Here is a 12,683-nt window from a genome sequence, read left to right as displayed (position 1 = left end):
AATTTTACCTTCAATAGATTTGCTCTCAAAAATATTGCCATATTCATTCTTGTTCTAGTCTTTAAGCCAGAGCTTGATGTGTTTTAGTATTTTCTGAGGAAGACACATTCTGGTGCCCTGAATGTTTAAATCTTCTGACCACCATTTGCTTATGTTGCTGATGAAATATGGGTGGGAAACCAGATTTTCTCAAATTGAAAAGCTCTGTTCCTGGGGGTACCAATGCCATGAACCTCCTGTTGAACCGGCCAGTCATCTGAGCCTCCAAAGGGGAGAACTATTGCTACCATTTAATTATCATTAAGCATAAGATCCTCTTAGATTATGAATCTGTCTAATTTTGAGGCCATTTAAGACTCTCCTCCTCTTTTATTGTTCCAAGTAAAGATACCATTATTCGTTACAATGTTCATTAGTTTCATCTTATCGATAAAGGTTTGAAAAGCCAAAAATTCCTTGCCTAGAACTCTGGTTCCCCCCTTTTTCTCTGAAAGTGATTTGATCAAGTTGAAATCACCCCCCAAGATCTAGGGTATTCCGACATATCTGTCTCTGAAATTCTGCAGAGAGTTTAGAAACCTAAGTTTATCATCGATTCTTTGAGGGCCATACACATTCATTACCAGGTAGGTTTCCTTGTCTCCCACAAGTTGAATGACCACATAAAAGTAATCCCTAGATGCTTCAACATCTATTATACCAATTTTTGGTGGGTTCCAAAGAGTGAGAATACCTCCTACTGTATTCTCTGCTTTGACTTCGAGAAACTCAAATCTATTGAGCCTTTTACTAGGGACCTCTTTTATTTTTTGAATAGAACACTTAGTTTCCTGGATGAAAATCACATCTGAAGCTGCTTGTTTCATTCTGTTACATTGTAATCTTTGTTTTCCTTTACTACCTAGACCCCTAATATTACAAGAAGTGAACTTCATAATTAAAGATTATTAAAGGAGTAATTGGATAGGTCTTTCATCTTACCTAAATCTATCATTAGCTTTCCACATTCCATCAATAGCTCATTCTGCTTTTTTCTACCTCTTTTCTTTCCTGGGTTTTTGGGTGCTAGTCCTGCTGTGGATTTAATCGTTTTCACTCCTTCTTTGCCCTGCTTATCATTGTTTCTTTGTCTCTCCACCCCTTGAGTCTGGGTTTTCCATATAAACAACTGTTGGACTCTATTGAACTCCTCTGAAGGTAACGAGTCTAACCCTTCTCTAGTTCCTTGATTCAAGAAACCTTCCAAATCTAGGTTCTCTTTCTCAAGAATTTCCTGTAGTTCATGGTCCTCCATTTCCATCTCGCTCTGGGTCATTTCATGGTCCACCTCCATTTCTGCATCACTCATCATAGTTTCTTTCTTTTTGTTATTATCTTGTGTTTGTTCACTGTCTTCTTCTTTCCCTTCCTCCTCTGGACTTCCTCCCTTTGCTTGATCTACTTCTATTATACCTCGGTCGTCTTCGAGAACTTGAAACTTATTTTGCCTAGCTTGTTGCCCTTCAGATTTATGCGTCTTTGGCCCTCTTTTGCCTCCTTTTCCTTTATGTGCCACCATGTGGAAGCTTCCAGAATCCTTCATTATGTGAGTTTTTATTTTGTTTTCTACTTTACTGAGAGGGAAATCTCTAAACAGGTGCCCATGCTCGTGGCATTTGCGACATCTAAAAGGAATGTGTTCATAATCTACTGTTTGTACCCATCCATCATCAAATACTTCCAAGATAACCTCATCTGCTAGAGCTCCAGAGAGATCCATCTCCACACATATTCTAGCAAAGGAAGTATACTTTCCCCTTCTAGTGGCTTCAAAAGTTTTGGCAAAATGTCCTAACTTATTTCCTATGGTGGATAAGGATTCTGTTTGCCAGTAATCAAGATTATTAAAGGAGTAACTGGATAGGTCTTTCATCTTACCTGAATCTATCATTAGCTTTCCACATTCCATCAATAGCTCATTCTTCCTTTTTCTACCTCTTTTCTTTCTTGGGTTTCCGGGTGCTAGTCCTATTGTGGATTTAATTGTTTTCACTCCTTCTTTGCCATGCTTATCATTGTTTCTTTCTCTCTCCACCCCTTGAGTCTGGGTTTTCCATATAAACAACTGTTGGACCCTATTGAACTCCTTTGAAGGTAATGAGTCTAACCCTTCTCTAGTTCCTTGATTCAAGAAATCTTCCAAATATAGGTTCTCTCTCTCAAGAATTTCCTATAGTTCATGGTCCTCCATTTCCATCTTGCTCTCGGTCATTTCATGTCCACCTCCATTTCTACATCACTCGTCATAGTTTCTTTCTTTTTGTTATTATCTTGTGTTTGTTCACTGTCTTCTTATTTCCCTTCCTCCTATGGACTTCCTCCCTTTGCCGGATCTGCTTCTATTATACCTTCGCCCTCTTTGAGAACTTGAAACCTGTTCTGGCTAGCTTGTTGCCCTTTAGAATTATGCGTCTTTGGCCCTCTTTTGCCTCCTTTTCCTTTATGTGCCACCTTATGGAAGCTTTCGGAATCCTTCATTGTGTCAGTTTTGCTTTTTTTTTTCTACTTTACTGAGAGGGCAATATCTAAATAGGTGCCCATGCTCATGGCATTTGCGACATCTAAAAGGAATGTGTTCATAATCTACTGTTTGTACCCATTCTTTATAAAATACTTCCAAGATAACCTCATACGAGAGAGCTCCAGAGATATCCATCTCCACACATATTCTAGCAAAGGAAGTATACTTTCCCCCTCTAGCAGCTTCAAAAGCTTTGACAAAACGTCCTAACTTATTTCCTATGGTGGATAAGGATTATGTTTTCCAGTAATCAAGAGGTAGAGAGTAGAGTCTTACCCAAACTAGGACCAATGTAAAGGTTTCACATTCCGAAATAAAATTCATGATCCATGGACGCATATAGAGGGCCCTCCTTCAAACACTCTGTCCTTTTTTTCAATATTTGCGAATACCACAGTGAAGAAACCCTTGGACCCAAGATGTAGGTCAATGCTTCTTTTTGGTTTCCAGTGGTATTTAAACCATGTTTGTGAGGCTTTTCCAGTGGGAAATAAACCCATGAATTTAAAAATGATTGCATATGTCTCCATGTGGTCCCTGTGCACCTGTAGCATAGGATCATTTAAAATGAATCTGGGAGTAATCGTCGTTTTGGGTTTACATGGTCCCATGTGTGCTTTGTCTTTTTTTCCTTGCTCCTTGTCTTCTTCTTCCTTTTCCTTTGTGCCATTGTGCTCCCGTGACTTGATTCCATCTCGTTCCTCTTCACTGTTGCTTTTCCTTCCTACTAAAGGCTCTTTAACATTTTCCATTTGTTTTTTGACCTTACTGGCCACAGCCTGCTTATAGGAGGGAGTGGAGCTCCCTCCTTTGTGTCCTTCCATGGAGAACAACCTCAGTAATAGCCTGTAACCTTAGTTTTTTGTCCTCACAGCTTTCACTTCTTTCAGTAAACCAGAAAACCATCAATAGTTCATATATAATAACATTATTAATAAGAGAAGAAGAAAAAAAGATAGATATCACTAAATAAGATACTATTAATCAATATTTATGACTAGAAAAAGTTTATATATATATATATATATATATATATATATATATATATACTGAAAAAGTACATGACACATTTTATTTATCAAAGGAATCAAAGTATAAGGTATTTTCCACCTTAGACTTTCTAATGTCATTTGTAGCTCAGTAAGATTTGTAAAGGACCTGGTTGAACCTAAATACATGAAAGGGGTTTATGTAATACCATGTTATTGTGAGACCTTATATTAGAGAAACCAGCTCCTACATAAATCAAAGGATTCAAGAGCATCCAACTGGCATCAAATATAGTAGGACTTGGTCCTAGTTGAACATGTTGACAAGACAAAACACCACATTTATATAGAACGATGTTCACTAAAAGTTCACGTAGGCCATTGAAATCAAGAGCAAAGTACTTTGAATAGAGGCGATGGATAAAAGTTGAACATTACTGTTACATGTGAGATAATTATGATGGTTTGATCCATTTTAATTATAATGCTTTCATACCTTATATTAATAAAAATTCTCATCTCTTTTCTAGTCATATATATATATATATAGATATACTTACTTACTCTAAATAGATTAGTCATATATTGATTAATAGTATCCTATTTATTAATATCTAAAAATAAATTGTCATTTACTTTTTCCCTTATTATTAATGTTATATTTTTTATATTTATATATAATATTTAGATTTTTCATTCCAAATTTCATAATTTTTAACTTTTATTTTCCTACATTATTTTATATTTTTTATTCGGTTTTTTTATTTAATATTTTTATAATATATATTTATTTATTCTCATGTATAATTTAATGGTTAAGAAAATATATTTCTTCCTAAAAATCACAGATCCAAAATCACAAGAAGTACAATATGTGATATGATTGTGATTTTATGGAAAGAAGTTTTTTATAAACATTAATATTCTGAAAGGTTACATAACGTTTAAAAATAATGAGGGAATTAGGCCCTTTCATATATGACTCAACGTTATCGCAAATAATAATGTCGAATATAATAATAGATAAAGCTGAAAGCATGAAGTTGATAAAGTTGAAAGCATGAAGTCCATTGCTTTGCTGCAAGGATTAATAAACATTAATATTCTAAAACGTCATATAGAACTTAAAAGAGAAAATAGGGAAATAACGCCTTTGATATAAGAAATATTATTTAACAAATTCTATATATTCAATAATAAAAATTACTATGTAACATGAATCATAAACCCCCAAAAAGATTTCAATTGACTTTACATTTTCACCAATAATTGATAATGATGTGATACTATTATCCATCGGTTACACGTTTCACTAGCCACATCATATCAATTTTTTAATTCGTATTTGCTTTTATTTTATTTACAAATGTGTAGTATTAATTTTGTAATGTATTTTTTCCATGGTGTGGATCGTTAAAATTTGGTTCCCTACATAATATGGGCCTTAATTCCAAGTTCATTTTGGTAGAGCTTATGTTCCATGAGTGAACGCAAATTTGGAGTTGGGCTCATGACCTGTCGCAAGGGTTAGGTTTTGGAGAGTTCTCAACTAGGTGGTACCTTGCCTTGCCAACAAATGTTTGTAGTCCCGCCATTAGATTATGTCCACATGATTTGACGACAAAAGGGTAGTTTTGGGGTAACCACCCTATACCCTTGGATGATATCTAGCTCGTTCGAACCCTGGTTTGCCTGGAAAGGCTCTGCAACACCACACAACATTTTTTTTCATTTTAACGGCTCAATCGCTCGACGTTCCCAATGCTAGGTAGCTCAGCGGCTTGGTTACAAGACAATGTTATTACTATTGTAGTTTCTTTTTTATTATATGGTGATAGAGTTTTCCATTGTACTAATTACAGGGTTTACTCACAACACCAAAATCACTGTGCGCCATAGTTAACGGCTGAACCTGTCGATTGCTTTTCTGCAACGACTACCTACAGGTAAATTTTCATGAGGTATTTACCAAGAAGCAACTCTTTAGTTTTGAGTTAATAATTTTATCTTTACGGAATTCTCCCTTACTTGTTTCCCTCACAGTATAATTCGTAAGTTCTTGGTTCCTGTCGAGAGATTCTCATTGGTACGTTAGCTTGGGGTTTTCGCTTATGAGAGAACCTCTACTTGCTTTGTGTATTTTCCTATTTAGTTTTGTCAAGGGACTAATTGTTCCTCTTGGAATATATGTGTACGTAGCAAAATTTCTCTGCAACAGGAACCTCACTGGGGAGCAAGTGCTTCAACCTTCCTGGCTACTCACGACACCACTTTTCAACCTGCTGCTGTTCTTTTAATATTTATAATCATTTCCTCATGTTAAACATTTATGTGATAAACTCGGGGCTTTTTTTTGGGGAAAAACCTTATGGGTCCTCGCAATATTCTAGTTATTAGTTCCTGCCGGGGACTACAGCAATTGATAGATCTTTGATCACGCATTAATTCATTCGTTGACCATGTTTTTTTTTGGTGTTATTATCGTTTAACCAATGTTTTAGAATAACAATTTTCGTCTATCAAAATTTTAACGAAGGTTTTTGGTTGGGCAAGAAAAGACCTCTTATTGCAGGCTTCGCTTATACCAATGTAAAAATGTGGTGACAAGTTATATTTTATCCAAAGTCTAGAAAATTGTGGTGACAAACATGAAACTTAGGCGCATGCAAAGTTTATTATAGAGCTGCCACCTCTCACCTCTCAGGCAGCTGGCTACCACCGTCTGCCACCTCTCAGGTAGCTGGCTACCACCACCTTTCAATTTCTTGCCACCAAACACAATATGAAATTAGTCTTTACCATCTGCGGAGAAAGGTTTCTGGTGAGCCTGTTGTTGGATAGGCTTCAGAGCCGAAGTCTGCAATGGCAGGAGTGGCAGCCATGAGTGATGAAAGAGAAATGTTTTTTCTCTGAGAGGGACCTACTATTATGCTGCTCTATTTGTCACTCTCATGGTGCTCTGTTCGCAAGTATATTTGTCTCTATATTTGCAGCTGTTTGCTCGTTGAGCTAAATGTATGTTTGGCAGGTATGAGTTCCAAATGCAGTATGGATCGATAGGCTGGTATGTAGGAGCAACACTGGGATATGCTCAAGAAACACCAGAGAAGCGTTTAATATCATGCATTGGTGATGGAAGCGTTTAGGTGTAGAGGCAAGGAATTTTATATAAAATTCTGTAATACTTTATTTAATGAATAACATGCTTATCCACCCCTTTATTTGGCGAATTATGTTTTGCTATAAAATAAAAATGGAACACGGAGTTTTAGGCTTTGTATTTTATGAAATGCTTGAACTACATTAACTAGTTTTGTCATAGCTCAATGCCTGATTTGCTGTTCTGTTTTGCATAGGTTTTGACATCTAGATGCCTAGGCAACAATGAAAGTTGCCTGTGAGAAGAAAAGCAAGGTAATTTCATTGTGGACAAATCTGTTTGAGGCCCTTGCTTATGTCTTTTAGATTGACTGCATGGCACAAGAAATTGTAGGCTTTTAGGGATCCAGTGGAAGGAATTGTTGAATTCATGTTTCCTTTTGCGCAGTTCTCTTGGCCAAAGACGTTAGTTAAGAAATGGTTCAATATTAAGAGTAAAGCTCACGAATTCCATGCAGATGAAATTGGAGAAGGTTACGCTAGTAAAGGTGATTCTTACCCTTATGTTTAATGCTAGCTTTTTCTTTTTTCTTTATCTCTTCCCTGCCTTCTTTCAGGTTTCCCTAATGGACGGCCATATCTAAGTGCTTTTCATCCTTCTAATCTGTGTGCTATACAGATAATGAGGAAATGTTCGTTGAAAGGCGCCGAAGTTGCTCTGATAAGGATTCCTACGTCTTTAGGAAAAGTCGGGTAGGTACTAGAATTTAGACCCTTAGATTGAGATTACATGTTATCTGCTACTTGTTGGTTATCTTCTTGTTTGGCCTGTTGCGGACCTCCTAAGCCAAAGGCAGAACATGGACACATAAAAAGCAAGGATTTAAATTTGAGCGCTGAGCTTCCTCATGTCAAAATCAAACCTAAATTTTCTATTTATTTTAATTTTCTCTGTTTTTTAACTCTACTTGCAGATAGGTGGTTGAAAAAGAACCCAGACAAAATTAAGCGCGGAAGAATGGAACCTGAAATGTCCCAAGTCACCGATGTCCAAGAATTTCGGTATGTAAATTTTAAAGTCTGTGTTGCATTTGTTCAACTTGTCAATGAATTTGTGTTCCGATTGCCAGTGTCGTTAAAATTCAATGGGGCAAACAGGTTATTTGTGGCAACATGGAATGTGGGAGGCAAAGCTCCTTCAAATGGCTTGAATCTGGAAGAATGGTTGAATAACTCACCTCCACCGGATATCTATGTCTTGGGGTATGGACAAATGATACTGTTGTTTGACATTTAAGGAGTTTCTGGAAAGCCTATATAGATATAAAATTTCTGATTTTTGATGGGCAAGTTATGTTGGAGGAATTTTTCAATTTACGCTCTTGATTGTGATAGTCATATAACCATATTTCAACCAGTAACCAGGAGAAGCCTTTTTTACAGGTTCCAGGAAATTGTTCCTTTAAATGCAGGGAATGTGGTGGGGGCAGAGAATAATGGTCTTGCTACCAAATGGCTTAGCCTTATTCGAAAAACACTCAATAAGTCACATCGTGAAGGCAGTACCAATTCTAGAAGCTCTTTATCACCAGGTTGTGCAAAGTCCACAGACATGGTAGACACAATTATAAGTTTGGATTCTGATTTTGAGGGTTCAAGGTCACAAAAGAATGACCCTTTCTACCATAGGAGATCATTTTAGGTCCTAGGCTGGGGTTCCAAAATGGATGACGATTCTGCCAGTAGGCAACCAAAATTGCAGAGGAATTTCAGTGTTTCTGATCAAATGTTGATAGGCAGATCTATAGGAAGGACAGATTCTGATAATACTATCAAATCTTTGCACTCAGATGATGAATATGTTGCATGTGCAACAGATTCGCCTTCAGCTTCTACTATGTTTTTCTCTCCGGTGCCAGATAGCCCTGCAGTGGACGATAGATCTAGTTATGGCCAGATGAATTACTGTTTAGCTGCCAGCAAGCAAATGGTTGGCATATTCCTCTCAGTTTGGGTGAGAAGCGATTTGAGGCATTATATACACAATCTCAAAGTGTCATGTGTTGGAAGGGGCCTGATGGGTTACCTTGGCAACAAGGTGTGGCACATTTCTGTCAAAAAGTGATTCTCATGTTTTATGATGTTGCATTTGCTGTTCCAAACATGGACAATGACGTTTTCTATTTTGCACCCCTAAGAATGTTTGATTTTTACCCTAGTCATTGCTGAATGCACATTACGTCTCTGAGTTAACAGGGGTTTAGATCAATTTCTCCAATTAAACATATTGATTCAATCATACTTTTGCAGGGCTCAATATCAGTTAGCATGACTCTCCATCAGACAAGCTTTTGCTTTATTTGTAGCAATTTGACTTCTGGCCAGAAAGATGGCGATGAGCTCCGGAGGAATTCTGATGTCATGGAAATCATAAAAAAGACTCGCTTTCCATGGGTTTGTAGATTTGCTGGAGAGGATTCACCTGAAACTATTTTGGAGCACGAGTAAGTCTGAATTGAATACTTTAGAAGGATCATCTTTTTGTTCCCACATCATTGAGTTGAACTTTAATATTTTAAACTGTTTTTGAATGATTTATGTTCTACTTTGCTTAGAATTTGCAGTCGAGTTATTTCGCTATGGATAAGTCTCAGTAACTCGATGGGTATTGTGCAATGATTATGGAGTATATTTGAGTTACAACTCACATTTTTGAGGAGAGGTTGTCAAAATTTTGAATCTCTTAATATGCTCAGTGATAGAGTGAACTTATGAGCACGAATTACTAGAATTTCTAAATAGAGCTGGACTCTGCTCGGGCAAGGCGGCCATATGCCCCTATCTGGTAACAGAAGAAATGAAATGGGGAATTGGCATCAGCGAGTAATTTCATTTTGGACAATTCGTTCCAATTAGTGCTTGCCAACAGCAACAATTGTCACACACTTGCAACAGCGTTGTCATAGGCAACTTGCTAATTTTTCGATTATATAGGCAGGGACTACCGGCTGCATGCAGCACTTGTTAACACATATTTGTGCTAAATAGGCGGTGTCGTGCCGCACTAGAGAATCTACTTGTATAAAGATTTTGTAGTTATATTTTTGTTTTACCTCCGCTCTAAATTTAAGGTTTTATTAATACGAGTACTTCTTCTATCCTTCATCATTGAACATGGTGTATCTTTTGTGATGGTTTCTCTTATGCAATTAGTTTTGATGTCTAGTTACAGGGATTGTGGTCTTACAAAACCTTGTTACTTATACAGGACGTACTCAAACAAACCCTAGGACTATTGTTAAGCAGCTAGATGGTTTTGATTGGGCCATACTACTAACCACGATATATATATATATATATATATATTATTTAATTATGTTGATTAGGGTACCACTGCTACAAGTTCAACTAAGTTTTCCCAACAAGGCTTCACCACCACAATTCCCCTCCATTTGTCAGAGACTTATTTATATTCTTGGTATTAGTTATAAACATGTTGACCATTTTCTGATTGATTTTGAGTGGCTTTATTTTTCCTCTTTCAGGTTATGTTGGTTCTTCCTCCTCAACGTCTAGGGGGTTTTGTTTACCCCAAGGAGTTTTTGCATAGATGAAAATATGAGTTTTCTAGAGGATTAGTATTAATGATTGTTATGTATTGTTTGCATTTCCATACTACCATACTATGCGTAAGGTTATTATCCTGGTTATTTATATGTTTAGAAATTTTGATTTACAAAAGAAAAATAAAAGTCCATTACTTAGACAATCCCTTTAGAAAGTATGATTTACAAAAGAAAAATAAAATTTTATTGCTTAGATGTAATCCTCATTTAATTTATTGTAACTTCTTTTATAGAGGAAGCAAACGTTTCACCATTCTTTCAAATCATTAGTAATTTGTTCATAGTTTCCCTTCAAAAGAATACATTTAAAACCATAACTTCCAAAACAAAACGACTCATAACTTCAATCTTAGTTTTACTTCATAGCATAGGTTTTTACTTTTAATTAATAGCATAGGTTCCTCCTCCTAGGGAATTGACCTGGGAAGAAGACTTCTCTAACGGACTAGTGAGATTGGAAATCATGTCCAAATCCCCCCAAGCCTGTTTAACTTCCAGAGTAGTTGGTTAGCAGTAGACTAATCTTAGGCTCCAAATCTCCCCTGAACCTCTTTAAATTCCGGAGTAGTTGGTTAGCAGTAGACTGATTAGGCCTCAATACTCCTCATCTAGTCTAGAAACTTGAAACTTCATGGTTTCCATTCGCTCCTGTCCAACTCAAGAACACCCAAGGAACACCTTGCAATAGCATCCTACTTAACCTTGGTAATGTCCTGCAAAATATTTTCGTCACTTATTTTGTTCCTCAGGCCTCTTCTCTCTCCCACAAGTTAGATGTTTTCCATCTCTATATGAAGAGGATATAATTGTCACAACTACTTCGAAATTAACGATTTCTCTTTTAGAGACTTTTCCCGTAATTCCTTGGCTTTCCATCATTAAGAAAAATAAAATAAAATAACTTTAAAGATCTAAGTTTTCTTTACTAAATTATTTTTACTAGACTTCACCTAGTGGCTCCTGGCCAGTTCAAGAACACCCAAAGAACACCCTACAATAGAATCCTACTTAACCTTGGTAAAGCATCCTACTTAACCTTGGCAAAGCATCCTACATAGCCTTGGCAATGTCCTGGAAAGTATTTTCCTCACTTATTTTGTTCCTCAGGCCTCTTCTCTCTCACACAGGTTAGATGTTTTCCATCTCTATATGAAGAGGAAATAATTGTCACAACTACTTCAAAATTAAATAGTTCTCTTTTAAAGCCTTTTCTTGTAATTCCTTGGCTTTCCATCATTAAGAAAAATAAAATAAAATAAATTTAAACATCTAAGGTTTCTTTACTAAGGTATTTTTACTAGACTTCACCTAGTCTTTTACCAAGTCTTGCATCATAAAGTAAATAAAAATTATTTACATGACCAGGGGGAGATACATGTCCCCCCTCTCATGTGAAACACTTCCCTTATTGTTTATTCTTGCGCTTGCGCTTGGAATAGGTAAGTGTATGCTTCCCGCATTAAATTTTCATCATCCTAGGGGCCCTTTTCCAAGCTAAAGTTCCTCCATTTCACTTTAACCTGGGTGATATCTTGCCTTTGTAACATTGTTTCTCTCCAATGGACAATACACAAAAGCTTTACTATTAACTCTCCATCTGGTTCGACCTATTCCACAACATGAAATTGTCATTATTTTACATTAATATTTAATAATCATTATTGAATAGCATAGAAAAATAATTATTAGCTCTTCACCTACACCTCATACAAGTTAATAATGTCTACCTAGAGTGATACATATTTCTTTAACAGAGAGACGTGAAACACATTATGAAATCACGTAGGGTTAGGTAATGCAAGTTGATATGCAATGAGTCCAATTCTTTCTAATATTTGGAAGCATCCATAATACTAAGGAGCTAGTTTGGCACATCCACCCCACTATAGAGTGTTTTTCTTAGGTTTCACTCGGACATATATATGGTCTCCTATATGGAATTCTCTGGAAGTCATTTTATTGTCTTCATATTCTTTTGGTCTATCTTGGGAATATTTCAAGTTTTTTCAAACCTTTTTCATTGTCTATTCCATATTTGTTAACATTTAAGTTCCTAACAAGAACATATCTTCGAAATTTTTCAACTAACTAGTGTTCTACACCTCCTTCCGTATAACATGTTGAAACGACTCATCATTAATGACTCACGGTATCTATTATTATAAGCGAATTCAACTAGGTGAATATATTCTTATCACTTAAATGGTTATTTCATTACATACATCCTTAGCATATATTATAATACCTGATTCACTCACCTCCTCAGTCTGCTCATTTGTGTGTGGGTGGTAAGTGGTGCTAAATTGGACTTGGGTACCTAATCGAGTAAAAATAATTTTCCATAATGTTGATGTGAACTTCAAATCTCTATTAGAAATCATCACCTTTGGCATACAATGTAACTAGAAA

At 36.2% G+C, this 12,683-nt stretch overlaps 1 pseudogene; it reads left to right on the top strand.

The window, feature by feature from the left end:
• Positions 1-6,933: 6,933 nt before the first annotated feature.
• LOC149238252 (type I inositol polyphosphate 5-phosphatase 4-like) lies at positions 6,934-9,156 on the top strand (annotated as a pseudogene).
• The last annotated feature ends 3,527 nt before the right edge of the window (positions 9,157-12,683 follow it).

This window comes from Pinus tabuliformis, chromosome 8 (assembly GCF_031772625.1).
Source record: "Pinus tabuliformis cultivar Carrire ecotype Pingquan chromosome 8, CPIR1, whole genome shotgun sequence".
In the NCBI taxonomy this organism is placed as follows: domain Eukaryota; kingdom Viridiplantae; phylum Streptophyta; class Pinopsida; order Pinales; family Pinaceae; genus Pinus; species Pinus tabuliformis.
Note: the sequence above shows the minus strand (reverse complement) of the source record. Positions and strands in the feature narration are given on the sequence as shown.